We start from the raw sequence: 27,963 nt of genomic DNA, 5'->3' as shown, positions 1-27,963 counted from the left end.
AATAAATAGGGAGAGAGGGGAGGCAGATCGAAGGTGGATGAGTCCTCATTTCTTTTCCAGTTAATCTATTTACATAATTTGCTCTAAAATTCAGTATATTCCAAAATCAGGTTCCTCAATTTTGTGTTTTTTTAATCATCCAGTTCCCTACCCACAGTTCACCTCAACCAATAACAGTAAAATAACATCATACATGGACTCAGAATTTCTCCAGCTCTCTCCCGTATCTGTCTTGAGGATACCTCTCCAATGTTTCTTCCTTTGCCAATTTTATGAATGATTGTATCATTGAGTGGTAAATTCCTCCACATGCAAGTACTCCCTCTGAGCTACAATATACATGGTATCAAACAACACAGCTTTCATGTTCATCAAGCTTTACTTTCAACCAGCACGACCCTCATGTTTTCCTGTTGTATGTTTTTCTGTGCCTGTTGTGAGTTACACCATATAAAAGAGAAAGTTTTGGTCCAAGTCACTGGACTTCACCCCAGACAGGGGATCGAGATCAGTGCGAGGAGCAGCCTCAGCCTCCAGACCAGCCGTTCATCGAGGGGTCCCTGACAGGCAGAAGGGCATGAGGCTTATTGTCTTCTGCCTCTCTTTATCATTCTTTTTATTTACTCAATAAATGTTCATATTTAACCAAATTGCTATTATTGAGCCTGCTCTTAATTACATTTAATCAAATCCAAAATGAACTGTTTGAATACACTCTGTGATCCAAGACATTTAAACAAATTGCTGTTGTCGAGCCTTCTCTTAATATTTACCTGAATCTGAAAGGAGCCACTCAGATATATGCTGTGATCGAAGACACCAACCCCACATCGAGCTTTTACCATGACTAACCCACCTAACCCACACACCAAGGGGCAATTTTTAGCATGGCAAATCCACCTAATCTTCAGATCTTTGAGCTTCCTGCCTTTTATTTTTCCCCAATTAAGTTTAATCACATATGACCAATTTCAAGAAACAAATTTTTCTATGCTTTGAGATACAAATTCTAGATTAATAATTCAGTGCAGATTTTTGCTTTACACAAGCACTGAAGATTTCTTTAAAAGACATCACATTAACCATGCATGCTCCACACAGATACAGGAACACAACGCACTTTCAAATCACCAGGCATTCCCAAGATGCAAACTAAAACTTCAAATTATCCCCAGATCTCAAGCTCCAAGGAACCAAAAAACACAAATTGTACAACATAACATTTAGCAACCAACAAACAAAGGTGCATTCAAACCGGACCACAGAAGGTTAACATTTCTACAAGGTTCAATGCACTTGCACCGCACAGAAAAGTGGCCTCCAGTCCACTTTTTTCCAGTTATAACTGACCCCCATCCTTTCAGTGGTCCTAATTGTGCTAACATATTAGCTACAGACCTGACTCCAGACTCTGCTGCATTCCACCCTGGAATATGGAAGGTCTCGAGAGCATCAGGTTGCTTTTCCCTTCTTTCACACCTTATCCCATCTTCGTCACCAAAAATGTCTTGGATCACAGAATGTATCCAAGTGGTTCTTTTCAGATTCAGGTAAATATAATTAAGAGAAGGCTTGATAACAGCAATTTGCTTGAATATGGACATTTATTGAGTAAGTAAAAAGAATGGAAAAAGAGAGGGAAAAAACAATAAGCGTCAGACCCTTCTGCCCATCGTGGACTCCTCGATCAATGACTGGTCTGGAGGCTGAGGTTGTTCCTGGCACCAATTGCAATCCCGGTCCGAGGTGAAGTCCAGTGATATTGACCGAAACTCTCTCTCTTGTATGGTGTAACAAAGAGCAAGGCACATAACAAAACAACTACAGAAAAACGTGTTGATTGTGCCAGCTTCAGCTCACACAAGCATGTTCACAGAGCTCATTCAACATCATGCAGCTTGTCGAGTATCATCAACAAGTTTAGTCCTTCAGCCCATCCTATACAGTTGGGTCAGGGTGGGATGCTCTTTGAAGGGTTGGTGCAAACTCATTGAGCTGAATGGCTGCTTTTTGCACTGTGGAAATTTGATTTGAATGGAGAGGGCCGCAGAACTCAGTAGTGCGCGAGGATCTGAGTGCCCTGTACATGAATCACATAACATTAGTTTGCAGGTACAACGAGTGATCAGAAAGGTAAATGGAATGTTGTTAATCGCAAAGGAAATACAATGTACAGGTTTGGAAGTTTTACTGCAACTCTACAGGGCCTTTGTGACTCCAAATCTGGAATACAATGTGCAATTTTGGTCTCCATATTTGAAAAAAAGTTATATAATTGCATCAGAAGCAGTTCAGAGAAGGGTCACTCAACTTGGTCCTGGGATGAGGGCTTAATTTAAAGAGAAATGTTGAACTGATTGGCCCTATACACATTGGAGTTTAGATGAAAAGAAAGCGATGTTACTGAAATGTAGAAATCCTGAGAGGACTTGATAGAGTGGGATAGTGGGAGGATGTTTCCTCTTGCGAGGGTGGTTAGAACTGGGGAATTTAGTTCCTAAATAAGAGGTCTCCCTTGTAAGATGGAGACGAAGAGATTTGTTTTTTCTCACGGTGGTTGTTAATATCTTTGGTGGACAAGGGCATTCAAAAGTGGTAGGGGACAGCACAATAGTGGAGTGGTACCACAACCGCTATCTTATTGATAGTTGGAGTAGGTTTGAAGGGCCAATTCACCGACTCCTGTACCTAAGTCTTACATTCTTTTGCCAGTCTGGGCCTCTTACAGGTCACTGCCCACCTCCTGGCAGTCTTGTCTGGATGACGATCACTGCTTAGGCCTCAGAATAAAATTTCAGTTGAAACCCTCAGGGCCTACTTTTCAGGGGAGGTTACAAACTAATGGTATCATTGAACTGTTAATCCACAGACCCAGGTAATGTTCTGGGGACCCAGGTTCAAAGCCCAAGGTGGAATTTCAATTCAATAAAAGAAATCTGGAATTTAAGGTCGAATGATGGCCATGAATGCCTTAATGGCTGTTGGAAAAGCCCAACTTCTGGTTCGCTAAAGTCCTATAGGGAAGAGGTCTGCCACCCTTACTTGGTCTGGCCTACATGTGACTCCAAATCCACAGTAATATGATGACTCTTAAAGGCCTTCTGGGTGATTAGGAATGGGCTCAATCAAGTTGGTGAGACATGACTTCCCACACACAAAGTCATATTGACTATCCCTAATTAGTCCTTGCCTTTCCAAATCCTGTCCCTCAGAATCCCCCAGTAACTTACCCACCACTGACATCCAGTTCACTGGTGTACAATCTACCTTTGTATTCCAGATTTATATTCAATTCAAATGTCACCATCTGCCATGGTGAGATCTGAACTCGTGTCCTGGAATTATTCTCAGTTTTCCTGGGTTACTAGCCCAGTGATTTTACCACTACACCACTGGGCTCCTTTACAAAATTTTGGTTTCTGTATGTTCTATGCCAGTACTCCTGACTTTTCTTGTCAGCTTTAATAACCAAATTTCTAATGATGCAATGTGTCATTGGATCGTCAAGAGGTTATTAGTGAAAATAATTTGTTAGAAAATTACCTCCAGCATTTTAGCCACAGGCAAATAAATAGTACAGGACAGGCAGGAAGCTGTTCAGCCTGCACTTCCTTTAATCCAAAATCAAAAGCACTCCAACCTCAGTCATGGCATTTCAGTTTGTAGACAGAGCCTATGTGTGTACTCACACAGAAACTCAGCTTCAGGTCATTGTTGGCTCCTTCTCTAACGCATGTGAGGAAATGAGCCTTTCGCAAAGCTTTATGGTCCTCCTCCAACCAACTCCTACAGCAAAACACCTGTCCACCATTGATCATTGGCAGAAGTCTGGAAGATGAGGACCATTTTTCGTATTTTGGGAGCATTTTCTCAATGACGCAGATGTAGGCGGCAAAAATCATCATCACTTCTGATGTACCAGCTTAGCCTATGTTCAACTGAATTTTTGGGGGCTAGTGTCTCGAATCCAAGGCCCAATTTATCAGTAGCAATGATTCCTGTGTTCCGAGATTTTAGAGATTTTAATAACATGCAGCAGGAATCTCAATGCACTGGAGTAATACCATTGGTGGATTTGCATCTTGCACATCCAATGGCAATTGATCCAAAAGCATTGCCCTCTCCCAGGTCAAAATTACCCAGTGCTGAGATACTTATCACTTTGAAACCAACCCCACTGGGCCTGACTTGCTGTTCAAGTCTCTGACGCCCGACTCCCAAGCAATTGTTCAACTGGGAGCTTGTTTGTGGTAAGAGGGTCTTAGGAGGGTGGCAGAAACACTTAGGGATATTTTCAAAGCCTCCTGCAGGGACCAAACATATCCACTGACTCATTGGAGAGCCCAGCCTGTGTGTCAACCAAAATGGAGAAGACCAGGAGATTTTGCTGGGAGAGGGAGGGCTTGCACCTGAGGAAGTGCTCAGATCTCCGACCCATCTCGCAAGTATCACTCGCTTTACATCTGACTAAGTCTGCAAATCACAATTGGACAGCAGCCATTTCTGAACCCACAAAACCAGGGTGGAAACAATTTTCCTTCTTTTGTTTGATGGAATATGCATCGCAGGAAAGGCTAACATTTGCTGCCCATCTCATATTTCCCTTGAACTGAGTGGCTTGCTTGGCGGAGGCCAGTGAGGAGTCAGCCACTTAATTGAGAAAATGGAGTCACATGTAAGCCACTCTGGGTAAAGATGGTACATTTTTGTGCATTAAAGAGCATTAGTAACCAGGTGGACTTGTGCAATGATTAATTGTATTTTCAAGAACCCTGAGATTAGCTCTCATTTCCGGATTTTATATTTCCGAATCGACCTGTTCAGAGATGATGTTACATACCTCTGGAGCTAGTGGCATCAGAAATGGGAACAATACTACTGCACCACAGGAACCCGATTCCAGATTTAAATAACTGAATGTAAATTTCATCTAGCTACCATTGCAGGATTTGAACCCATTTCCCCAGAGCATTAATTTAGACTTCTAGATTACTAGACCAGTGAGATTATCAACACACTCAATCCTGAGATCATCCTCAATTCTGACCCTCAATTAGGATGAATTACCTGTAATACCAATAACATCAGAGATAGTAGGAACTGCAGATACAGGAGAATACGAAATAACAAAGTGTGGAGCTGGACAAACACAGCAGACCCAGCAGCATTTTAGGAGCAGAAAAGCTGACGTTTCGGGCGTAGATCCTTCATCAGAAAAGGGGGAAGGGGAGAGGGTTCTGAAATAAATAGGGAGAGAGGGGAAGGCAGATCGAAGATGGATAAAGAAGAAGATAGGTGGAGAGGAGACAGACAAGTTAAAGAGGTGGGGATGGAGCCTGTAGAGGTGAGTGTAGGTGGGGAGATAGGGAGGGGATAGGTCAGTCCAGGGAGGACGGACAGGTGAAGGGGGCGGGATGAGGTTAGTAGGTAGGAAATGGAGGTGTGGCTTGAGATGGGAGGGAGGGATAGGTGAGAGGAAGAACAGGTTAGGGAGGCGGGGACGAGCTTGGCTGGTTTTGTGATGCAGTGGGGGGAGGGGACAAGCTGGGCTGGTTTTGGGATCCAGTGAGGGAAGGGGAGATTTTGAAGCTTGTGAACTCCACATTGATACCATTGGGCTGCAGGGTTCCCAAGCAGAATATGAGTTGCTGTTCCTGCACCCCTCAGGTGGCATCGTTGTGGCACTGCAGGAGGCCCAGGATGGACTTGTCGCCGAAGGAGTGGGAGGGGGAGTTGAAATGGTTTGCCACTGGGAGGTGCAGTTGTTTATTGCGAACCGAGCGGAGGTGTTCTGCAAAGCGGTCCCCAAGCCTCTGCTTGGTTTCCCTGATGTAGAGGAGGCCACACCAGGTACAGCGGATGCAGTATACAACATTGGCAGATGTGCAAGTGATCATCTGCTTGATGTGGAAAGTCTTATTGGAGCCTGGGATGAGGCTGAAATGCGGGAGACACAGCCAAGGGCGTTCTCGACCACTGCGGGGAGGATTAGATTAGATTCCCTACAGTATGGAAACAGGCTCTTCAGCCCAACAAGTCCACACTGCCCTTTGGAGCATCCCACCCAGACCCGTCCCCCATAACCCACACACCCCTCAACACTACGGGTAATTTAGCATGGCCGATCCACCTAGCTTCCACATCTTTGGGCTGTGGGAGGAAACCGGAGCACCCGGAGGAAACCCACGCAGACACGGGGAGAATGTGCAAACTCTACACAGACAGTTGCCCGAGGCTGGAATCAAACCTGGGCCCCTGGCGCTGTGAGGCTGCAGTGCTAACCACTGAGCCACTGTGCCACCCTCAAATGATGTTGCGGCCCTTGAAGAACGAGGACATTTGGGATGTGCGGGAGTGGAATGCCTCATCCTGGGAGCAGATGCGGCGTAGGCGACGGAATTGGGAATAGGGGATGGCATTTTTACAGGAAGGTGAGTGGGAGGAGGTGTATTCTAGGTAGCTGTGGAAGTTGATAGGCATGAAATGGATATTGGTTTCTAGGTGGTGGCCAGAGATGGAGACAGAGAGGTCCAGGAAGGTGAGGGGGGTGTTAGAGATAGTCCAGGTGAACTTGAAGTTGGGTTGGAAGGTGTTGGTGAAGTGGATGAACTGTTCGAGCTCCTTGTAGGAGCACGAGGCAGCGCCGATACAGTCATCAATGTAACGGAGGAAGGGGAAGGGTTTAGGGCCAGTGTAGGGACGGAAGAGGGATTGTGCCACATAACCTACAAAGAGGTAGGCATAGCTTGGGCCCACCCCATTTGTCTGTAGGAAGTGGGAGGAATCAAAACAGAAGTTGTTCAGGGTGAGGACGGGCTCGGCTAGGTGGATGATGGTGTCAGTGGAGGGGGACTGGTCGACCACTCTTTCCGGGACTCCCTTGTCTGCTCCACACTCCCCTCCAACCCCACCACACCCGGCACTTTCCCCTGCAACCGCAGGAAGTGTTACACCTGACCCCACACCTCCTCCCTCACCCCCATCCCAGGCCCCAAGATGACTTTCCACATCAAGCAGATGTTCACCTGCACATCTGCCAATGTGGTATACTGCATCCGCTGTACACCGTGTGGCCTCCTCTACATCGGGGAAACCAAGCGGAGGCTTGGGGACCACTTTGCAGAACACCTACGCTCGGTTCGCAGTAAACAACTGCACCTCCCAGTGGCAAACCATTTCAACTCCCCCTCCCATTCCTTAGACGACATGTCCATTCTGGGCCTCCTGCAGTGCCATAATGATGCCACCCGTGGGTTGCAGGAACAGCAACTCATATTCCGCTTGGGAACCCTGCAGCCCAATGGGATCAACGTGAATTTCACAAGCTTCAAAATCTCCCCTCCCCCCCACTGTATCCCAAAACCAGCCCAGCTCATCCCTGCCTCCCTAACCTGTTCTTCCTCTCACTTATCCCCTCCTCCCACCTCAAGCCGCACCCCAATTTCCTACCTACTAACCTCATCCCGCACCTTCGACCTGTCCGTCCTCCATGGACAGACCTATCCCCTCCCTACCTCTCCACCTATACTCTCCTCTCCACCTGTCTTCTCCTCCCGCCTCCCCTGCTCTCCCTATTTATTTCAGAATCATCTCCCCTTCCCCCATTTCTGATGAAGGGTCTCGGCCTGAAACGTCAGCTTTCCTGCTCCTAAGACGCTGCTGGGCCTGCTGTGTCCATCCAGCTACACACCTTGTTATCAGTGATACCAACAGTCTTTGGATAATATTTGTGTGATTATGAATTTAAAGAGATTAGATTGAAACAGGCCTTGCTCATTTTAAATCCCTTTTGAAAGAAAAAGAACTGGTATCAATAAATTCTTTCCCGTTTGGTGTTTCCGTAATAACAGACTGACAAACACAAAGATTTTCAAGAGCATAGAAACATTTTCCAAGAAACTGAAAGAAAACTGTCATTCTGAAAGAAAGAAAGGTTTAGAGAGTCATTTATTCCATTGGGAAGTGAGGAAATTCAAAAGAGAAAGAAAAGTGAATCTGAGGATTGTGTAAAGCCATTTTCAACTCATTAAGTTCTTTTGATTTATAGGACCTGATAATCCCAGTTGCATAATAATGCCGACGTCAGCCTCAAATCCACCTTGGGAATCTGGGCATTATTGTGAGCAGACCATCATTGGCAATCTTCCTAGAGGCAAGCAATTAAAAAAAAATCACCTTGGGACCCCCAGTCTAACAGAAGATATCATTGAAATAGTGATATGGGATGCAAGGGTCCATCAGAGGGAAAGACCAATAAAACCGGTCAACAAGATATACTGGTCCCATTGACTTGTATACTTCACAATGGTATGACTAGTGTATTCACTTCCAATTATTACTGAGTTTTTTAACTGGTTCCTCTCTTCTGGGCAATCAGACGGCCTACTGCCTTGTGTGGCTGGCAGCTATGCCAGGAGAAGTGGGTACTATTGAGATAGACAGGAGGCCCCTGAGGGTGAGGAAGGTGCGCTCAGGCCATCAGCGCCCAATCTACAGGATGACCACAGGTTGAGGTGAAGGCCCAGTCACTTTGTGAAGACCTCAGCAGTGACCTCTCTTCCCAAATGGGCCTGAGACTGGTTTTAGCTGGACCGGGGTGGGAAACGACCAGCTCTCGGCAAGGCTGCCCAGAGGTGGGTGTGCGTCCGGAGTAGATCTGATGCATTCATCACTGCTTTTGCTTCCAAACACATCCCTGACCTGGAAACATTCAGCCCACACAGACTGTTGTAATGTGGGATTCACTGGCATCCCATGCACAGCAAGCTCCCACACTGCGATATGAATCAGATTTTTAGGAATGTTGATTGAGAAATAACTGTTGTCCAGGCCAGCATGGGTAATTCTCCAATCACCTTTGAAAGAGTTTGCCGTGGGATCTCCTCAACATTTAGCTGAGAAAGAACACAGAGCTTTTTCAGTTTGATAGCCCAACAGTGCGGCACTCCATCCATACCTCACTGGAACAGCAGCCGCGATTTGGATACTCCCTCTAGAATGGAATCAGCATCCACTACCACAGCAGAGATTGTGCTCCCAGTTGGGCAGTGGCTAACATAAGAATGGAAAGTTTAGGACCAGAAGCATAACCTCAGAACAAGGGATTTAAGACAGAGATGAGGAGGTATTTCTTCTCTCAGAGCTTAGTGAATCTATTTCCTACAGAGGGCGGTTGAGGCTGGGTCATTAAATATTTTCAAGGCGGGGACTGATACATTTTGAATCAATGAGCGAATCAACTGTTATGGAGAAAAGGCCACAAAGTGAAGTGGAGGATAATAAGATCAGCCATGATCTCATTGAATTGTGAAGAAGACTTGATGGGTTGAATGGCCTGCTTCTCTTCCAACTGCTCATGGTCTTCTAGAAAGAGAAATGTGGTGGGAGTGCTACCTGGGATAGGGGTCAGGTTTTAACTCTTGCTATAACTCTTAGAATAACAGCCTAACATCTCAGGGCGGGAGGGAGGGGGGAAACAAAAATTTAATATGAATATGCAGCTCACCATTGTGTGATATGTAAGAAGAGTCAGGTTGTTTTTTCTCAGTCACTATTTGAGTTTTATTTTTCATTTCTTTGTGGGACATGGGTGTCTTTGGCTAGGCCAACATTTATTGCCCGCCCCTAATTGTCCAGAGGACAGTTAAGAGTCAGCCACATTGCTGTGGGTCTGGAGTCACGTGTAGACGAAGGCCCTGTAAGGACAGCAAATTTCCTTCCCTAAGGCCATTCCTTCTGGGATATGCCTGGTCCACTGGGAAGCAGCAGTGGGGTTATTAGTCAATTTTAACATCCAGCTTCATTTTAACTCATGACTGGCTAATCCTGGCCTGAATCTCCAGAACATTTTTGGGAAAGAGGCACCCCAGTCGTTGGTCAGAGATAATGGGAACTGCAGATGTTAGAGAATCCGAGAAAACAAAGTGTGAAGCTGGATGAGCACAGCAGGCCGAGCAGCATCTAAGGAGCACAAAAGCTGATGTTTCGGGCCTAGACCCTTCATCAGAAAAGGGGGAGAGGGAACTGGAATAAATAGTCACAGAGGGGGACGTGGACTGAAGATGGATAGAGGAGAAGATTGGTGGAGAGGACAGTATGGATGGGGAGGTAGGGAGGGGATAGGACAGGTCAAGGGGGCAGGATGAGGTTAGTAGGTGGGAAATGGAAGCGTGGCTTGAGGTGGGAGGAGGGGATAGGTGAGAGGAAGAACAGGTTAGGGAGGTGAGGACGGGCTGGGCTGGTTTTGGGATGCAGTGGGGGGAGGGGAGATTTTGAAGCTTGTGAAGTCCACATTGATACCATTGGGCTGCAGGGTTCCCAAGCGGAATATGAGTTGCTGTTCCTGCAACCTTCGGGTGGCATCATTATGGCACTGCAGGAGGCCCATGATGGACATGTCGTCTGAGGAATGGGAGGGGGAGTTGAAATGGTTTGCCACTGGGAGGTGCAGTTGTTTACTGCGAACCGAGCGTAGGTGTTCTGCAAAGTGGTCCCCAAGCCTCCGCTTGGTTTCCCCGATGTAGAGGGGGCCACACAGTGTACAGCGGATGCAGTATACTACATTAGCGGATGTGCAGGTGAACATCTGCTTGATGTGGAAAGTCATCTTGGGGCCTGGGATGGGGGTGAGGGAGGAGGTGTGGGGTCAGGTGTAGCACTTCCTGCGGTTGCAGGGGAAAGTGCTGGGTGTGGTGGGGTTGAAGGGGAGTTTGGAGCCGACAAATGAGTCGCTGAGAGAGTGGTCTCTCCAGAAGGCAGACAAGCATGGGGAGGGAAAAATGCCTTTGGTGGTGGAGTCGGATTGTAGATGGCGGAAGTGTCACAGGATGGTGCGTTGTATCCGGAGGTTGGTGGGGTGGTATGTGAAGACAAGGGGGATTCTCTTTGGGCAGTTATTGCGAGGGCGGGGTGTGAGGGATGAGGTGTGGGAAATGCAGGAGACACAGTCAAGGGCGTTCTCGATCACTGCTGGGGGGAAGTTGCGGCCCTTGAAGAACAAGAACATCTGGGATGTGTGGGAGTGAAATGCCTCATCCTGGGAACAGATGCGGTGGGAGGAAATTGGGACCAATGGGCCAGGCCCATCGGGAGGGCGGGGAATCAGTTCAGGAGGAGGGAAAGGAGAGTGGATGCAGGGCGAATATATTTCCCCTCAATACCTGTAGGGGACCACTCCTACTGCCCTAGGGCCAGACAAAGAAAATAAATGGCCTTAACTTCTGAGTCACTTCTCCTGGTTTGATCTCTCTTTATCCATAACTTAGGTGTGCCCAATCTGCATATTTGAAGAAAGAGCTCATTGACTTAATTGGGAGTCAATAGCCTGAGAAGTTTGCAATTGACAGGTTTGGCGTAGGGTGAGGTTGGTTGGGAGCTGGAAAGACTTAAAATTAGCACCTCAGTACGGACATAATTTCACCCAGCTGCTGATACCTCAGTGGGGAAAACAACCAAGTCAGCAGTTCAGAAGAGGAAGCGAAAGGTTCCGGAAATAGAAAGAGTACTGACACAAGAAATTGATGCACTAGGTTCACGAGATTCCCTGGGCTGGCAGTAATCGGGGTTGGAATGCACATCTGTTAAGGATCTGCTCTGATCTTCTAATCATTGTCACGCAACAAGTAATTCAGTGAGTCTGAGTGCAGGTCAGGGAATGTCCCACCTCCTCACACACTTTGTCACCCTTCACCATATCTGGATTGACCAACTCCAGCCCTGAATTGCTTCCCCCTCTCCTGCTAAAACTATCTACCACTGCAGGAATCTCCTGATAATCATCTTTATCCTGATTCATAAACCATTCTTCCATATCCTCTTCGCACTCACTCAAAAATCTGATGAGGCTCTGGAATTTCTGTATAGATCTGCTCAATTCCTTTGCTATCTTTTCCTTTACCCATTATCTATATCCCCACCCTAGATCTGAAATCCTATCTCTGCCTGTTTCCCTCACTTTCTCCCCCCAGCTCTCTTTAGTTTCTCTCCTATCTGGACCCTCCTTTTTAAATCACAGCTCATTTGTGAGACTTATCTCTTTCTCTCTTAATTCCAAATCCATGAAAATCCTGATAATCCCACAGCCCAGGATCCAGTTCTAGCTGATAACATAAATCTTTGCCTCTCTTTAGTCATCACTTTTTGACACTGCCACCTGAACTAAAACACCTCGATCTCTCTATCATTGTTGTTGACTACTCTACTTCCAACCTCTCCCCTTTCTTGTTCAGTATCCTTGAACACATTGTTACCTTTCAGGTCAATTTCCACCTCTCTTGCTGCTGCCTATTTGAATTCTCCCAGTGAGAATTATATTTCCCCTGAATGCACAAAAACGGGACTGACCAAAATCACAGATAATTGCATTTCCAATTTTCTCCAAGGTGCTTTATTCTGCCCAGTTTTAAACCTAACTTTGAATGTATCTGACAATGGAGCAAATGTAACCCGCTACGATTGAAAATTCCATAGGTTCACAACTCTTTGGGTGAAGTAATTTCTCCTCACCCCAGTCCTAAATGGTCCTAAAACTGTGCTCCTGTGTTTTAGATTCCCTGACCAGTGGACACAATCTCTCAACATCCACCTTACCAAATACCTTCAGAGTTAACTTTCCTGCTCCCCTTTCTCCTGTAGGCTAAACTATTGTGACCATTTGAAATTTGGCATTCACCCTGATGGGTGCAAGATAGTTTTAGCAACATCACTTTTCAGCAAGACTCATGACCTATACTAATTATCTTACCAGTTGCTAAATCTTAAACATAAAGTATTATTGCAGCACATAGATTCCAAGAGAGTTCCAATGCCACATAAAAGGTTTTGTCACACACTTTATTTCTGACAGTGTTCCTTTAAACTACGCAGGCTTGAATTTGATATAGCTACTTGGCACATAGGACACAGATTCCATTTTCTGTATCTCTGTAAATGGATAAGGCTTCTGCACTTACTAAAATTGTGCTGGAGTTCAGGGACCTGGCTTGAATTCCCATGTGCATGCTAGATACAGACAATTATTTTTGGCCTCTACTAAATGTCCATACAAGGCATCCTTGGGAACTTACATAAGAAAGTTTGTGTTAGCCTCCAGTGCATTTGTCAATGGTGATCTCTTTTCCTGTGAAACTCATTTCTTTAACTCTTTGCCTCTTGTGCGTTCTTCATGTGCCCACAAAATTTATAGAGAACAGATAAATAGTAGATAGTTATCCACTGAATATATAGATGGTAGATTTAGATGAGAAAAGATATGAGGAGGCTTAAATGGAGCTTAAACATCAACATGTGCTGAAGAGGCCAAATGGCCTGTTGCAGTGCTGTATACTGTATGTAGTCCGATATGGAAAAAAGTGGAAGTGCCATACTATATTAGAAGAAAATGAGCATTTACATAGCATCTTTTATAACCTGAGGATGTCCCAAAGTGCTTCACATATAATGAAATACCTTTGAAATGTAGCCACAGTTGTTTTGTGTAAGCAACAGCAGCTAAAGTGAGCCTGGCAGGAGCCCACAAACAGCAATACAATGATGACCAAGATCAACTGTTTTAATCATGTTGGTGGAGGCAGGGCATCAGAGTGAACTCTACTGATTTTCTTCGACTGGTGTCGGGAGATTGTTTCCTCACACCTTCAAAGTCAGGTGAGACCTGGTATGATGCCTCAGCCAAAGGCAGTGCAGCATTCTGTTAGTACGAGCTAATGGGAGCTTTAATTTTGCTCCTGATTCGGACTTGAATCCATAACCTTCAGACTTACTAGTAAGCATACTACCAGCTCAGCCATGCTGACACTGTGAGTACAATCAACACTGTGCATTATATTTCTCCTTGTGCAATGTTTAATCCATGTTTTTGTTGAAGTAATGCTATTAGCAAATATCTTTAATAATTGTATCTTCTCAATGCTTTCGCACTGTTCAATAAATTCTATTTACCAGTACTCACTCCATCATAACCCTCAATTATCTTGAAGGCCTCTGCAATAGCCTTGCTAGAAAAGCACTGCTTTCTTCGTTTGGCTTGGGAGCAGGAATGTATTAAAGACCTCCTCTGCCACATTGCAGAGGACATTGGACAACCCCTGTAGAGCTGCAACAAGGAAGCTGTACCTTTACATATGGTGGTGCTGCCGCTTTATCTAGGGTTTGCCAGCTGTGTTCCTGGAACAGTCAGGAATAGACAGCTTTGAAAATATTTGAATTGATGTCATGTTAGGCTGTTGAGGTAACAGGATATGTATCATCTGACTAAAAGTGTTTGATCGCACCACATCCTGCAAACACAATCTTCCAGGAGGTGAATGGACAACCACAGGCCTCAGCTTAAATGGTCAATAATTCTGGGACTTTTACAGGCTCTGACCCAGCTCTCCAGCAACTGCACGACCTTCACTGCTTCATGTAACAGACTTTGGGCAAATTATTTTTTGCTATTTTTGTTTTGAAAACTTGGTTACCTTAAATTGCTACTTTTATTTGTGGCCATTTGTCAGCAGATTTTCAGGCATAGCTTAACCAGAACTGTTCCAAGCAGCCCTTTTGAAATATATTGCAATTGAAAATCCAGTTATCTTAGCAATATTAATCCTCTCTATTGCATTGTGTCCACACAGGCCTCAGTTTTAGTTTTGCACTCAGAATAATGCTGAATGTTAATGGTGATACTTGTGACAAATTAATCACCTTGTATTTCCTGTAACACAATTAATTTCATTCTTTTAATATAGACTCAGAAGGAAAATGTTTCAAATCGCAGCCTTGGATTTCAGCCCATGGTCTGGACTGAGATTCCAGTTCAAAAATGTCAGAATTGAACAGAAATTTATTGTCATGTGAACTTGTACAGCGAAACGTTTTATAAGTTGCCCCACCATGGCTCCTACATCAATGGACCAGACCACTGGATAACCTGGACGTAAGAGGTGAAGACCTCCACATGGGGACAAAGCTGCCATTTTCTCAGAAGGCCTCCACCCAAAGAGACTGCCGTGCCAGGCTGAGACCACCTTCCTCTTCCTTCAGGTGCCTGCGCCTAGCTGCTGTCATGGAGCCTTGGTCTAACCTGAGAGTCCTGGCGGGCCACTCAGCCTGGGATCTGTTCCCTCACTTGCTGGGGTTAGAGCTGTGTTTGATTTATCCTGGCTTTGCTGCTGCTGCTGCCAACAGCTCCTCCTTCACCAACCACGTTCCACGCTTCAAAGAAAACAAAGAAAGAAAGAAAAACAGCGAAAGTAAAAAGAATAAGGAAAGAAAGAAAGCGGACGGGAGTGGACGAGCCCCTGGCTCATACCCCTCCTTCTCGCTGCCATCTTGAAAAGTAAGTTGCTTTGTTTTGCATGGGACGCGAACATTTGCAGAGGGATATAGATAGTTTAAGTGAGTGGGCGAAGATCTGGCAGATGGAATTTAATGTTGATAAATGTGAAGTCATCCATTCTGGTCAGTATAACAGTAAACGGGACAATTACTTAAACAGTTAAAATTTGCAGCATGCTGTTGTGCAGACGGACCTGGGTGTCCTTGTGCATGAATCACAGAAGGTTGGTTTGCAGGTACAACAGGTAATTAAAAAGGCAAATGGAATTTCGTCATTCATTGCTATAAGAATTGAGTTTAAAAGCAGGGAGGTTATGTTGCAGCTATATAGGGTGATGGTAAGGCCTCACCTGAAGTACTGTGTGCAGTTTTGGGCTCACCACTTGAGAGACATGCAGAGGACATTCACTAGATTGATTCCAGAGTTAAGAGGGTTGACTCATGAGTACAGGTCGAATAGACTAGGATTATATTCATTGGAATTTAGAAGAATGAAAAGGGGATCTTTTAGAAACATATAAAATTATGAAGAGAATATATAAGATAGAAGCAGGGAGGTTGTTTCCAGTGATGGGTGAAACTTGAACAAGAGGGCATAGCCTCACAATTAGAGGGAGCAGATTTAGAACTGAACTGAGAAGGAGCTTCTTCACCCAAAGGGTTGTGAATCTGTGGAATTCCCTGCCCAGTGAAGTAGTTGAGGCTCCCTCAATGAATGTTTTTAAACCTAAGATAATTTTTTCAATAGTAAAGGAATTAAGGCTTATGTGAGAGTGTACGTAGGTGGAGCTCAATCCATGAAAAGATCAGCCATGATCATATTGAATGGCAGAGCAGGCTCGAAGGGCCAGATGGCCTACGCCTGCTCCTGATTCTTATGTTCTTATATAAATTGCTTTTAAGCTTCTCAAATGAATGTTAAAGTCTCATGGTCAAAGGTAAGCAGGTCATTCTCACTAATGTACTGGCTACTGTTTAACCCTAAACCAAAACAGGTGAGGTCAGATTTATCTCACTGCTGTTTATGTGGCTTTGTTATACAGAAATTAGCGATTGTACTTGCCAAGAAAAATAACATTGCCTACACATTGAAAATGATTTACTGCTTGTCATGGACTTTGGGATATCCTGGGGTCAGGAAAGATGCTGTTTGAAAGTTGTTTCTTTCTCTGTTCTCGCCTTGCGGCACAGTGGCTCGGTAGTTAGCACTGCTGCCTCACAGTACTAGGGACCCAGTTCAAATCTACCCTCAGTTGACTGTGTAGAAATTGCATGTTCTGCCAGTGTCTGTGTAGGTTTCTTCTGGATGTCCTGGTTTCCACCCATAGTCCAAAGAGGTGTAGCTTAGATGGATTGGCCATGGTGAATGCAGAGTTATAGGATGGGCTGCCCTTCAGAGGGTTTGTGTGGACTTGATGGGCCATATGGCCTGTTTCCACATTGTAGGGATTCTATTCAGGCATAGCGGTGACTGAGCACCATGTGCACTATGACAACAGTGGTCACGGTTGTTAAAATCATCAATATTTAACCAGCCACTTCACATCAATAAAGGCAACGCTGTACACCAATCATGTTACAGTCAACTCAAATATTTCTGCTTAACCACAGGGCTGAGGCAAATCAATATGAGTGGATTAACCCTTTGTATCCTGTATACTGTTGATCATTTTCTAATAATCACAGGATTTCTGGCATTTATCAACATGGTGTTCTGTGTTCTCATTTTAAAATAGGATTTGGGAATAAAACCACAGAAAGGCTATGGCACTGAAAGAGACCAGTCTGTCCCTTTGTCAGCATCGAATGAAAAGCATAGCAGCCCATTCTAATGCTTCCAGCACCTGGTTTGTTACACTGCAGATTACAGCACTCCATGTACAGATCACTGCAGATTACAGCACTCCAGGTACAGATCACTGCAGATTACAGCACTCCAGGTACAGATCACTGCAGTTTACAGCACTCCATGTACAGATCACTGCAGTTTACAGCACTCCATGTACAGATCACTGCAGTTTACAGCACTCCATGTACAGATCACTGCAGATTACAGCACTCCATGTACAGATCACTGCAGATTACAGCACTCCATGTACAGATCACTGCAGTTTACAGCACTCCATGTACAGATGCCTGCAGATTACAGCACTCCATGTACAGATCACTGCAGTTTACAGCACTCCATGTACAGATCACTGCAGTTTACAGCACTCCATGTACAGATCACTGCAGATTACAGCACTCCATGTACAGATGCCTGCAGATTACAGCACTCCATGTACAGATCACTGCAGATTACAGCACTCCATGTACAGATCACTGCAGATTACAGCACTCCATGTACAGATGCCTGCAGATTACAGCACTCCATGTACAGATCACTGCAGATTACAGCACTCCATGTACAGATCACTGCAGATTACAGCACTCCAGGTACAGATCACTGCAGATTACAGCACTCCAGGTACAGATGCCTGCAGATTACAGCACTCCAGTTACAGATCACTGCAGATTACAGCACTCCATGTACAGATCACTGCAGATTACAGCACTCCAGGTACAGATCACTGCAGATTACAGCACTCCAGGTACAGATGCCTGCAGATTACAGCACTCCAGTTACAGATCACTGCAGATTACAGCACTCCAGGTACAGATGCCTGCAGATGACAGTGTTTCAGGACAGAACCGTGAAGATTACAGTGTTTTAAGTACAGAACCCTGCAGATTACAGTGTTTTAGGTACAAATCCCTGCAGACTACAGTACTACCCAGTTCGCTGGGTGTGACACTGTTTCAGATCCCTGCAGATTATAGTGCTTCACATACAGAGTCCTCCAAATTACTGTCCTTCAGGTACAAATCCAGGCTTCCTTTAAATGAATTGAATGGTTCTGCTTCAACCAACAAACCAGGCAACTAACAAGACATCCACCTCCTCTGGGTGAGAATGTTTATCCTCATGTCCCCTCTAATCTTTCCACCAATCACCTTAAATCCGTGTGCCCTTTGTAACTGACCTCCTCACAAAGGGAAACACATCTTCCCTGGCCGCTCTATCCATGGCCCTCAGTATTTTGCACATTTCAATCAAGTCATCCCTCAGACTCTTCTATTTTCCAGTTGGGGCAGTACCCTTGTTGTTCACCTCTGTACTCTCAGTGGTTCAATTATGTCTTTCCTGTAATGTGGCGACCAGAACCATACACAGAACCCCAGCTATGACTCACTAGTGACTTATATAGCTGCAGCATTACTTCCCTGCATTTGTGTTTGATCAATGATGGAAAGCACCCTTCTTTATCGCTGTATCCTCCGCCCTGTTATCTTCAGGGACCTGTGGAAATGCGCTCCGATATGTTTCACTTCCTCTGCACCTCTCAGCATCTTGCTGTTTATTGTGTATTCATTTATATTGTTTCCTCTTCCCAAACGCAGAACCGCACACCTCTGTTGGTTGGATTCCGTTTGTCATTTATGGGTCCACTTAGTCAAACCTCTGACATCATCGTGCAGTTGATGGTCATTCTCTTCGCCATCAACCACTTTTCATGCTATCATGCAAATGTGCCAATCATGCCTCTCACATTTCAGCTTATGTGATTAAAATTTACAGGCAGTCCCCAGTTTACGAGTGGGCTCCCTTCTCAAGTCCGTTCATAAGATGATTCATGTACAGGCAGGAACATATGAAATGACTGTTTGTAAGTACCAGCAAATGTTTGCATGTCAGATCTTTAAAATTAATATTATTGCCCCCCACCCCTGAGTGGGCTCTCGTTCATAAGTACGAGGATTCCTGAATCGGGCATTCATAAATCGGGGACTGCTAGTACCACAAATGGCATGGGATCCAACCTGTGTTCCCTCTGAGCTGCCTGGCTGTTCCGAGATTCCTTCGAGATTCCATGCATCCTATTGGCATGGTTGGAGTGCTGCCACATTGATGTCAGGCTGTAGGAGCTGCTGCCACACGCGGATCTTGAAGGTCCAAAAAAAACTCGGAGGGTCCATTGGACCCATTCCCCGAGCCCTGTGGAAACCCACTAGAAACTGCTTTCCCTTCACAAAGACAAATGTTAGCCATTAGCCTGTGTTCTGGATCCAGCTCCCCACATTGTCCTGTATTCTGTGGGTTTTCATTTCTCTGACTAATCTTCCACGTGGGACCATATCAAGTGCCTTACTACAATCCGTGCGGACAATATTCACCACAGTATGCTCATTAATCCTCCTTGTTACTTCTTCAAAATATTCAATTAAGTTAGTAAGACATGAGGTTCCCTTAACAAAATCATGCTGACTATCCTAGATTAATCCATGTCTTTTGAAGAAACAGTTAAGGCCTTATCTCTTGGTATTGACAAGAAAGTGAAGAACCTGAGGAAACCTTTGGAGCACCAATTTTCCAGCCTATGTTGATGACTTCGGTTAAACTCATGCCATAGAAGTTCGTATAATCACAAAACAATACAGCACCTACTGCTTTGAAGAACAACCTAATTATTTCCAGGCTCCCAATCCCAGCCCAATTTTCTGCAATTGTTCCCCTTCAAATCTCTTTTGAAGATTGCTACTAATACCATTTCCACCACCCTATCAGGCAAAGCGTTCCAAAACCTAATCATCTTGTCTGGAAAGAAACCTTCCTCTTGTCAACTTTGTCTCTTTTGTCAATCACCTTAAATCTGTAGCTTCTCGTTACCGACCCTTCAGCTGTTGGCAATACTTTCCCGTTATATGCTTGATCCAAATCTTTCATGGTTTTAAATACGTTCATGTAAATATTCCCTCTGCTCAAAGGAGAATCAGCCCAGCTTCTCCTGTCCATCCTTTGCACCTAGATTCTGACTGCACCCTCCCCAAACCCTTGCCATTCTTCTTAAGTGTGATGCCCAAAGTTAAATGTAATTCACCTGTTAGGCTTAGTGTTATATATTAAGGCCCTCAGGCCCACCACGTTTGTGCTGACAATGATGTTCTGTACAGGTTTAGTAAAGCTTCCTGGCTTTTGTACTCCATGTCTTTGTTTATAAAGTCCTGCATCCCCTTCCTATGCTTTATTAACCTCCTTGTTAACCCTTTAAGATTTGCACAATAACACTCAGCACTCGGTTAACTAGACCACAGAACTCTTATGGTGCAGAATGAGGTCATTCAGCCCATTGTACCTACAGTGGTTCTTCAAATGAGCATTTTTACCCACTTTGACCTTTATTGAATGTTATTGGATTGAGAGAAAACATTGCATTTTGTTTTGTCTCGTCTGTGGTTAAAAAGGTTATACCAGCCAAGACAGCTTGCGACAAGCAGATTAGTGTGAGACACTGTGGCAAAATACCTCAGGCATATTGCAGGTGCAATTAGTTCCCCGGCTCCTGGGAAATATGAAATCAAACACCTACATGTTCTAAAATGTCAATCAGTATTATATTCCTCACTGATTCGCTTCAAACAGCCTTGAGTTATCCGAGATCAGTTACACTGTGATACAGCTGGTCTCAAGATCTGTGTGATGTGTGGACCAGCCCGGGCTCATCATCAGTCACTGAAACTGAGGCTTGCATTTATATGGCACCTTTCACAATGCCAGCATCTCCTTTCCAGCTTTGACAGGGAAAGTGTTGTGTTTTTGATCAACCTAGTTCAGTGATGTTATTACACACCTTTGGAGCAAGTGGGAACTTGAACACCGGTTTCCTGGCCCAGAGGTAGGGACATTACCACCATACCCAAAAGCCTTAAGCAAATCCTAGTCCTTGCTGTAAAGTAGGAAATACACAGCTGGATCACACAAACAGCAAAAAGCGCGATAAATGCCTATTTTTAATTCATTCGTGGGATAAGGGTGTCGCTGGCTAGGACAGCATTTATTGCCCATCTCTAATTGCCCGGAGGGCAGTTAAGAGTCAACAACATTGCTCTAGGTCTGGAGTCACATGTAGGCCAAACCAGGTAAGGATGGCAGTTTCCTTCCCTAAAGGACATTAGTCACCGTTCAAGATCTTTATTGGATTCAAATTCCACCATCTGACGTGACAGGATTCAAACCCAAGTGCCCAGAACATTCCCTGGGTCTCTGGATTTATAATGGTGCGATAATAACAGTAGACCATCAACTTTCTAATATTTATTAGTTAATCCATTTGGGTGATGTTGATGGTGGGATAAATATTGGCCAGGACATCAGAGAGAATTCTTCCCCAGAAAAAAAGAAGCATTATCAGTTAGGGCATTAATTGAATAGCAGTGGGTCTAACTGTGCTGCAGGGTAATGGCAGTCTCAGATTTGTGGTAACATGCCAGGAAGCAGTGTGACTTTCAGATCCTGCTTCCCACTGAGCCAGAACTGACATGAAAACAGCACCAATTGCAAAAGTTTAATGACCACTTGAAGCACAGTATTTAAAAATGGAGTTGGACCACGATGAGTCAGTCCCTACAGAACAGGAGAAAACTGGAAGGAGAAAACTTGGATAAGAGTCAACAAGCTGCAAATTTTCAAAGGAGCCTTTCCACTACCAAAGGGGGCAAAATGCAGCTCAGGGTGACACATATACGTTACGGGGAAAGCTCGGTCCTGAGGAGTAAGATCAAAACCACAACACTAATTCTGCATCCAAGTGCAGTACAGATATCAAGAGCAGTGTGGGCAGCAAGGATTTGTTGAAATGCAAGAAGTGTTGGCATTTTCCTTTAATCTAGACATATGACTCAAACCCGAGGCGAGACCATGAGATTGATGACTAATTGGAACAGTATGAAAATTTAAATAGAGAAGTTCACGCTCGTCCCTGACAAATTCTGAATCATGTGAAAGGGAGAGTGAGAAAGAAGCGTGCACAGAAAACTCAGCAGAGATGCAACAGTATATAATGGATATTATGGACATTTGTCGATGGTGATTCCTGTTAGAGATCACATGCACTAGAAACTAAACTTACTTATACTTACTGATCACATGCATATGTCCCCAGGCAGATTTTGATGCAAAACCAACCACAAACTTGCATCCCTCTCCATCACCCGCAGCGTGGGAAAAATACATATCAGAGCACAAGGGCGCTTATAAACCGTAGTTATTTTCTGAACTGTACAGAATAGAGGCAGCGGTAATGGAAATCATTCTCACCTTGTTGAGAAGCTTTATATCTGGGCATCAATGGTCATTGTGACTTATTGGTTTCTGTAATTTTAAGAATGAGAAATAAACAAGCATGGGCATAGATGGGTTATGGTGGAAACCAGAAAGTTATTGTGTTTAATACACACATTTTGTCTACAAAATTGAGCCACCATCTATTTCAGCAGAACTATTTCTTGTAAGAAGCCAGACATAGAAACATGGGCAATAGCAGCAAGTGTAGGCCATTCAGCCCTTCAAGTGTTGTCTGCCATTACTGTTCATGGTTGATCCTTTAACTCAACGCCATGCTCACACTTTCATTCTATCCTCCTTGATGTCTTTGGCATCTAAAAAAAATCACCCTCCTTCTTGGATATATTCGGTGACCTAGCCTCCACTGCCTTCTGTGCTAATACATTGGCCACCTAATGAGTGAAAAATATTTCTTTATCTCAGTCCTGAATGGTCTACCTTGTGACTGTGACCCAGGTTCTAGACTTCCCTAGCCAAGGGAAATATCCAACCTGCACCTAATCTGTCAGCCCTGTTTGAATTTTGTACACTTTGATCAGGTCCTCTCTCATCCTTCTAACCACTGGTAAATCCAGGCCTAGTCAAACCAATCTGTTGCACTCCCATGGCAGATGCAGTATGATGTGGATAAATGTGAGGTTATCCACTTTGATACCAAAAGCAGGAAGGACAATTATGATCTGAATGGCTATAAATTGAGAGAGGGGAAAGTGCAGCGAGACCTGGGTATACTTGCACAACAGTCTCTGAAAGGTGCAGCATGCAGTGAAGAGGACAAATGGTATATTGGCCTTCACAGTGAGGACTCAAGTACACCAGCAGAAATGTCTTGTAGTTATACAGCACATTGGTGAGATCTCACCTGGGACATTGTATTCAGCACTGGTCTCCTTACCTGAGGAAAGATGTTTTTGCTATAGATGGAGTGCAACAATGATTGACTGGACTGATTGCTGGGATCGTGGGACTGATGTGTGGTAAAAGGTTGAATCAGTTAGACTATATTCATTGGCATTCAAAAGGTTAGGGAGTGGAGTGTGGGGAGGGTTCTTACAGAAACTTCTAAAATTGTAACAGGGCGGGGCAGGATTGATGCAGGAAGGATGTTCCCAGTTGTGGGGGAGTCCACCAGTGTAAACTATTTAGGACTGAGTTGAAGAGAATTTTTTTTCACCCAGAGAGTAGTTGGCCTGTGAAAATCACTACCACTGAAAGCAGTCGTGGTCAGAACATTGCATGATTTCAAGAAGGAGTTGGATAAAGCTCTTGGGACTACAGGATCAGAGGACACCGGGTAAAAGTGGCAACAGCGTGCATTGGATGATCAGCCATAATCATAATAAATAGTGGAGCAGGCTCAAAGGGCTGAATGGCCTACTCCTGCTCCTAATTCCAATGTTTTTATGTTTCTCTCCATGGGAAATATATCCTCACGTAGACAGGGAGACCAAAACCACACACAATACGAAGGACCTGTATAACTGCAGGAGAACATCTCTAATTCTGAACTCAAATCCTCTTGCAATAAGGCCAATATATCATTGCCTTTCTAACTACTTGCTACACCTGCTTGTTACTTTCACTTACTGGCGTACAAAGACATTTACATTGTTTTGTACTCTCACATTTTGCAATATATCACCATTTAAATAATACTATCCCTTTCTGGTTTCATACCAAAGGTATGCATATTGCATTTGGCTCCCAGATCCAGGTCATTTATGCATTCTGTGAATATCTGGGGCCCTTTTGGTACACAACCAGTCACCGCCTGTCATCGGAAACAGATCCATACATTTCCCCTCACTGGTAAACCAATTCTCAATCCATGCCAATATAGTATTCTCAATCCCATGTGGCTTAATTTTTCTCACTAGCTTCTTTTGTGAGATCTGAACACAAACTTCTTGAAATCTGAATACACCATATCAATTGGTTCTCCCTTATCCATTGTAATAGTTATATCATCCAAAGACTCCATTATATTCATTAAGTATGATTCCCAAATTACAGTCTAATATAAAAGACATGATAGCAAAATGCTTGGAAAGCATTAATGAGATTAGGCAATATTAGCATGGGATGATGAAAGCTACATCGGATCAGCCATGATCATATTGACTGGCAAAACGCACTGGAGAGGCTGAACTGTCATAGAATCATGGAAACAAACCTTTTAGCCCAACTCATCCATGATGACCAGGTTTCCTAAACTGAACTAGTCCCATTTGCCTGCATTAGACCCATATCCTTCTAAATCTTTCCTATCCATGCACCTTTCCAAATGTCTTTTAAATGTTGTAACTGTATTGGCATCCACCACTTCCTCTGGCAGGTCATTCCATATACAAACCACCCTCTGTGTTCTTTGGAAAAAGTTGTCCTTTTAAATCTATCCCCTCTCACTATAAACTTACACCATCTAGTTTTGGACTCCCCTAAGCTGGGGAAAAGACCTTGGCTATTCATCTTATCTATGCCCCTCATGGTGTTATAAACCTCTATAAGGTCACTCCTCAACTTCCTACGCTCCAGCCAAACCAGCCTCTCCTTATAACTCAAACTGCACAGCCTCAGTACTCTGCTTTGCACACTTTCCAGTTCGGAAACTTCCTTCCTCTAGTAGAGTGACCACAGTTGTACGCAATACTCCAAATGTGGCCTTACCAATGTCTTGTACAGCCATTCTATGATGTTCCAACTCCTGTACTCAGTGTTCTGACCAATGAAATGCCCTAATCCTTCTCCCATATCTTTCACTCTCACTGATGCTGTATTGACCACATTGGACAAGAAGTATGGCCAGCAGGTAGGTTACATCATACCTCAGCAAGTTGAATATGTTTGGCTGTTGCCTTCATGGTGACTTTGAGTCTGTCAGGCAGTAAGGAAGAAGACTTGCATTTATGTAGTACTTTGCAAATTCTCTGAGAGATATCCTCAAAGAGTTCAAGTTAGTTCTTAAGGCTAAAGGATCAAAGGGCATGGGGAGAAAGTGAGCACAGGGGATTGCGTTGAATGATCAGCCACGATCATATTGAATGGTGGAGCAGGCTTAAAGGGCCAAATGACTGAATCCTAATCTTATATTTCTATGTTTCTAAGTATTTTCCCAACAACTTGAATTATTTGGAAACGGGATGAATCATGGCAGCCTTTATACAAATTACAAGTTATCACAGGCAAAAACTAAGGTCAGGAAGATCCAAATTTTCTGCCAGTGGCAGGGGATAAACATTATCAATGCAGTGTGAAAGCAAAATTGAGCTTATTCTATACCAGGATTTCATTTTGTTCCCAGTAAGTAGCACTGTATTTGCAAGCAGTGGTGGTAGTCGTATGTCTTGGAGGACCAATAGCTCACCACCGTCTTCTCAAGGAGCATCTAGGGATAGGCAATACATGCTGGCCAACCAGACATGCACACATCCCAGTGTGAATAAAAAAAACGTAAAATATGATTTGATCTTTTAGGTTAAAATGGCTACCAGGTATTTTTAGATTTGTCATAACACAAGACAGCTCTGAGAGTTAACGCGATTTGAGTTCTTATATGATTTTCTTGTTGATATAAATGATTTTACATCTTTCTTAATTACAGTGATCAGGAGTTACGTTTCACATAATCTTCCATTAAATCCAAAATCTTTATGAGAATTTTAAACAGTACAGATTCAATCAAATTCTTTGAGTTGCTTTCATCCAGGCAGTTGGAGAACTTTCTACCACACTCACAACTTGTACCTTTTTGAGAATCTGACAGCCAGGTGCTTTATTATCTGAACAGGGATAACACCCTCAGATTCATATCAGTGCTCAGTGATTCATAGATGGCATGTGGCATGAATCACGCTCGAAGTTGATCAGCATGGTCTGGAACAGAACCAATTATGCAGCACCAGAACTTAATGACTGCACTACAGAAGAATACAGAAAGATTAAGGAGAAAAATACCAACCCGATTCTTCTTCCAAGCACTTTGATCCCATTGCATGAAAACAACTTGAAAGTTTTTGATCACCAGCAGTTGGGACTATTGACAAAAAGTGTAGTACCACAGCAACTCGTCAAAATCAAATTATTGTCAAATGCATAACGTTACAGAGCAGCTGGGGCTCAACAAAGACAATAAAGCATTTGGTGTGTAGCATTGTTGGGTATTTGATTTGTTTATTTCACAGAAAATGAAATAACATGAAAGGGGATGTATAAAGCCTGCACTAATCTGTACACGAGCTTTTGTCTCCATGAAGATAATTTTGAAAATTGAGATGATTTACTGGATCTACCTGGCCTGAACTGCTGTCATGATTTAGAGTTATAGAGGCATAGAGGTGTACAGCATAGAAACAGACCCTTCGGTCCAACTCCCTTACAGACCAGAGATCCTAAATTAATTCTAGTCCCACTTGTCAGCTTGTGGCCCATATGTCTCTGGACCCAAACTGTTCATATACCCATCCAGATGCCTTTTAAATGTTGTAATTGTACCAGGCTCCACCACTTCTTGCAGCAGCTCATTCCATACACGCACCACCCTCTACATGAAAAAGTTGCTCCTTATATCTTATATCTTTCCCTCTCACCTTATACCTATGCCCTCTCGTTTTGGTCTCACCTACCCTGAGAAAAAAGCCTTGGCTCTTCACCCTATCCATGCCCCTCATGATTTTGTAAACTTCTATAAGATCACCCCTCAGCCTCTAACGCTCCAGGGAAAATAGCCCCAACCTATTCATCATCTTCCTATAGCTCAAACCTTCCAACCTTGGCAACAATCTCTTAAATATTTTCTCAACCCGTTCAAGTTTAGCAATACCATTCCTATGGCGGAGAGACCAGAAATGGATGCAGTATCCCATAAGTGGCCTTGCCAATGCCCTATTTGATCTGCTCCTTTCTTATTATGAACTCGTTGCTTTGCTGTGACCGGGGTACTGCAAGATTATTTTTCCATTTGCAGTCTACAGCATATTTCAGTGACAGCAATGCAGCTGTGATTATAGCTACTTGCGCATTCTGAGATGAATAGTCCAGAGACAGTCCCTTCATGGTCATTTGAAAACTTGAATTCAATTATTTAAAAAATGCCTGTAAATAAAAAGCTTCTGTGAGTAAATGGGCGATCAGGATGCTGACAGATTGTTGTAAACACATTGGATTTGGTACTGGGTAATGAACCAGGGTGTTAGATTTTGAGATAGGTCAGCACTTTGGTGATAGTGACCACAATTTGGTTACATTTACTTTAGTGATGGAAAGGTATAGGTGTATCCCACAGGGCAAGAGTTATAGCTGGGGGAAAGGCAATTATGAGGCGATTAGGCAAGATTTAGGATGCACAGGTTGGGGAAGGAAACTGCAGGGGCTGGGCACAATTGAAATGTGGAGCTTGTTCAAGGAACAGCTATTGTGTGTCCTTGATAATTATGTACCTGTCAGGCAGGGAGGAAGTGGTCGAGTGTGGGGACCATGGTTTACTA

At 44.0% G+C, this 27,963-nt stretch overlaps 1 long non-coding RNA gene across 1 annotated transcript; it reads left to right on the top strand.

The window, feature by feature from the left end:
- Positions 1 to 14,289: 14,289 nt before the first annotated feature.
- On the top strand, positions 14,290 to 26,590 carry LOC125467185 (uncharacterized). The gene is made up of 3 exons (XR_007250587.2): positions 14,290 to 14,403; positions 14,730 to 15,319; positions 26,082 to 26,590. It is a non-coding gene; the product is annotated as an uncharacterized LOC125467185 (long non-coding RNA).
- The last annotated feature ends 1,373 nt before the right edge of the window (positions 26,591 to 27,963 follow it).

Source organism: Stegostoma tigrinum, chromosome 33 (assembly GCF_030684315.1).
Source record: "Stegostoma tigrinum isolate sSteTig4 chromosome 33, sSteTig4.hap1, whole genome shotgun sequence".
NCBI lineage: Eukaryota > Metazoa > Chordata > Chondrichthyes > Orectolobiformes > Stegostomatidae > Stegostoma > Stegostoma tigrinum.
This window is presented reverse-complemented; position numbering and strand designations above follow the sequence as displayed.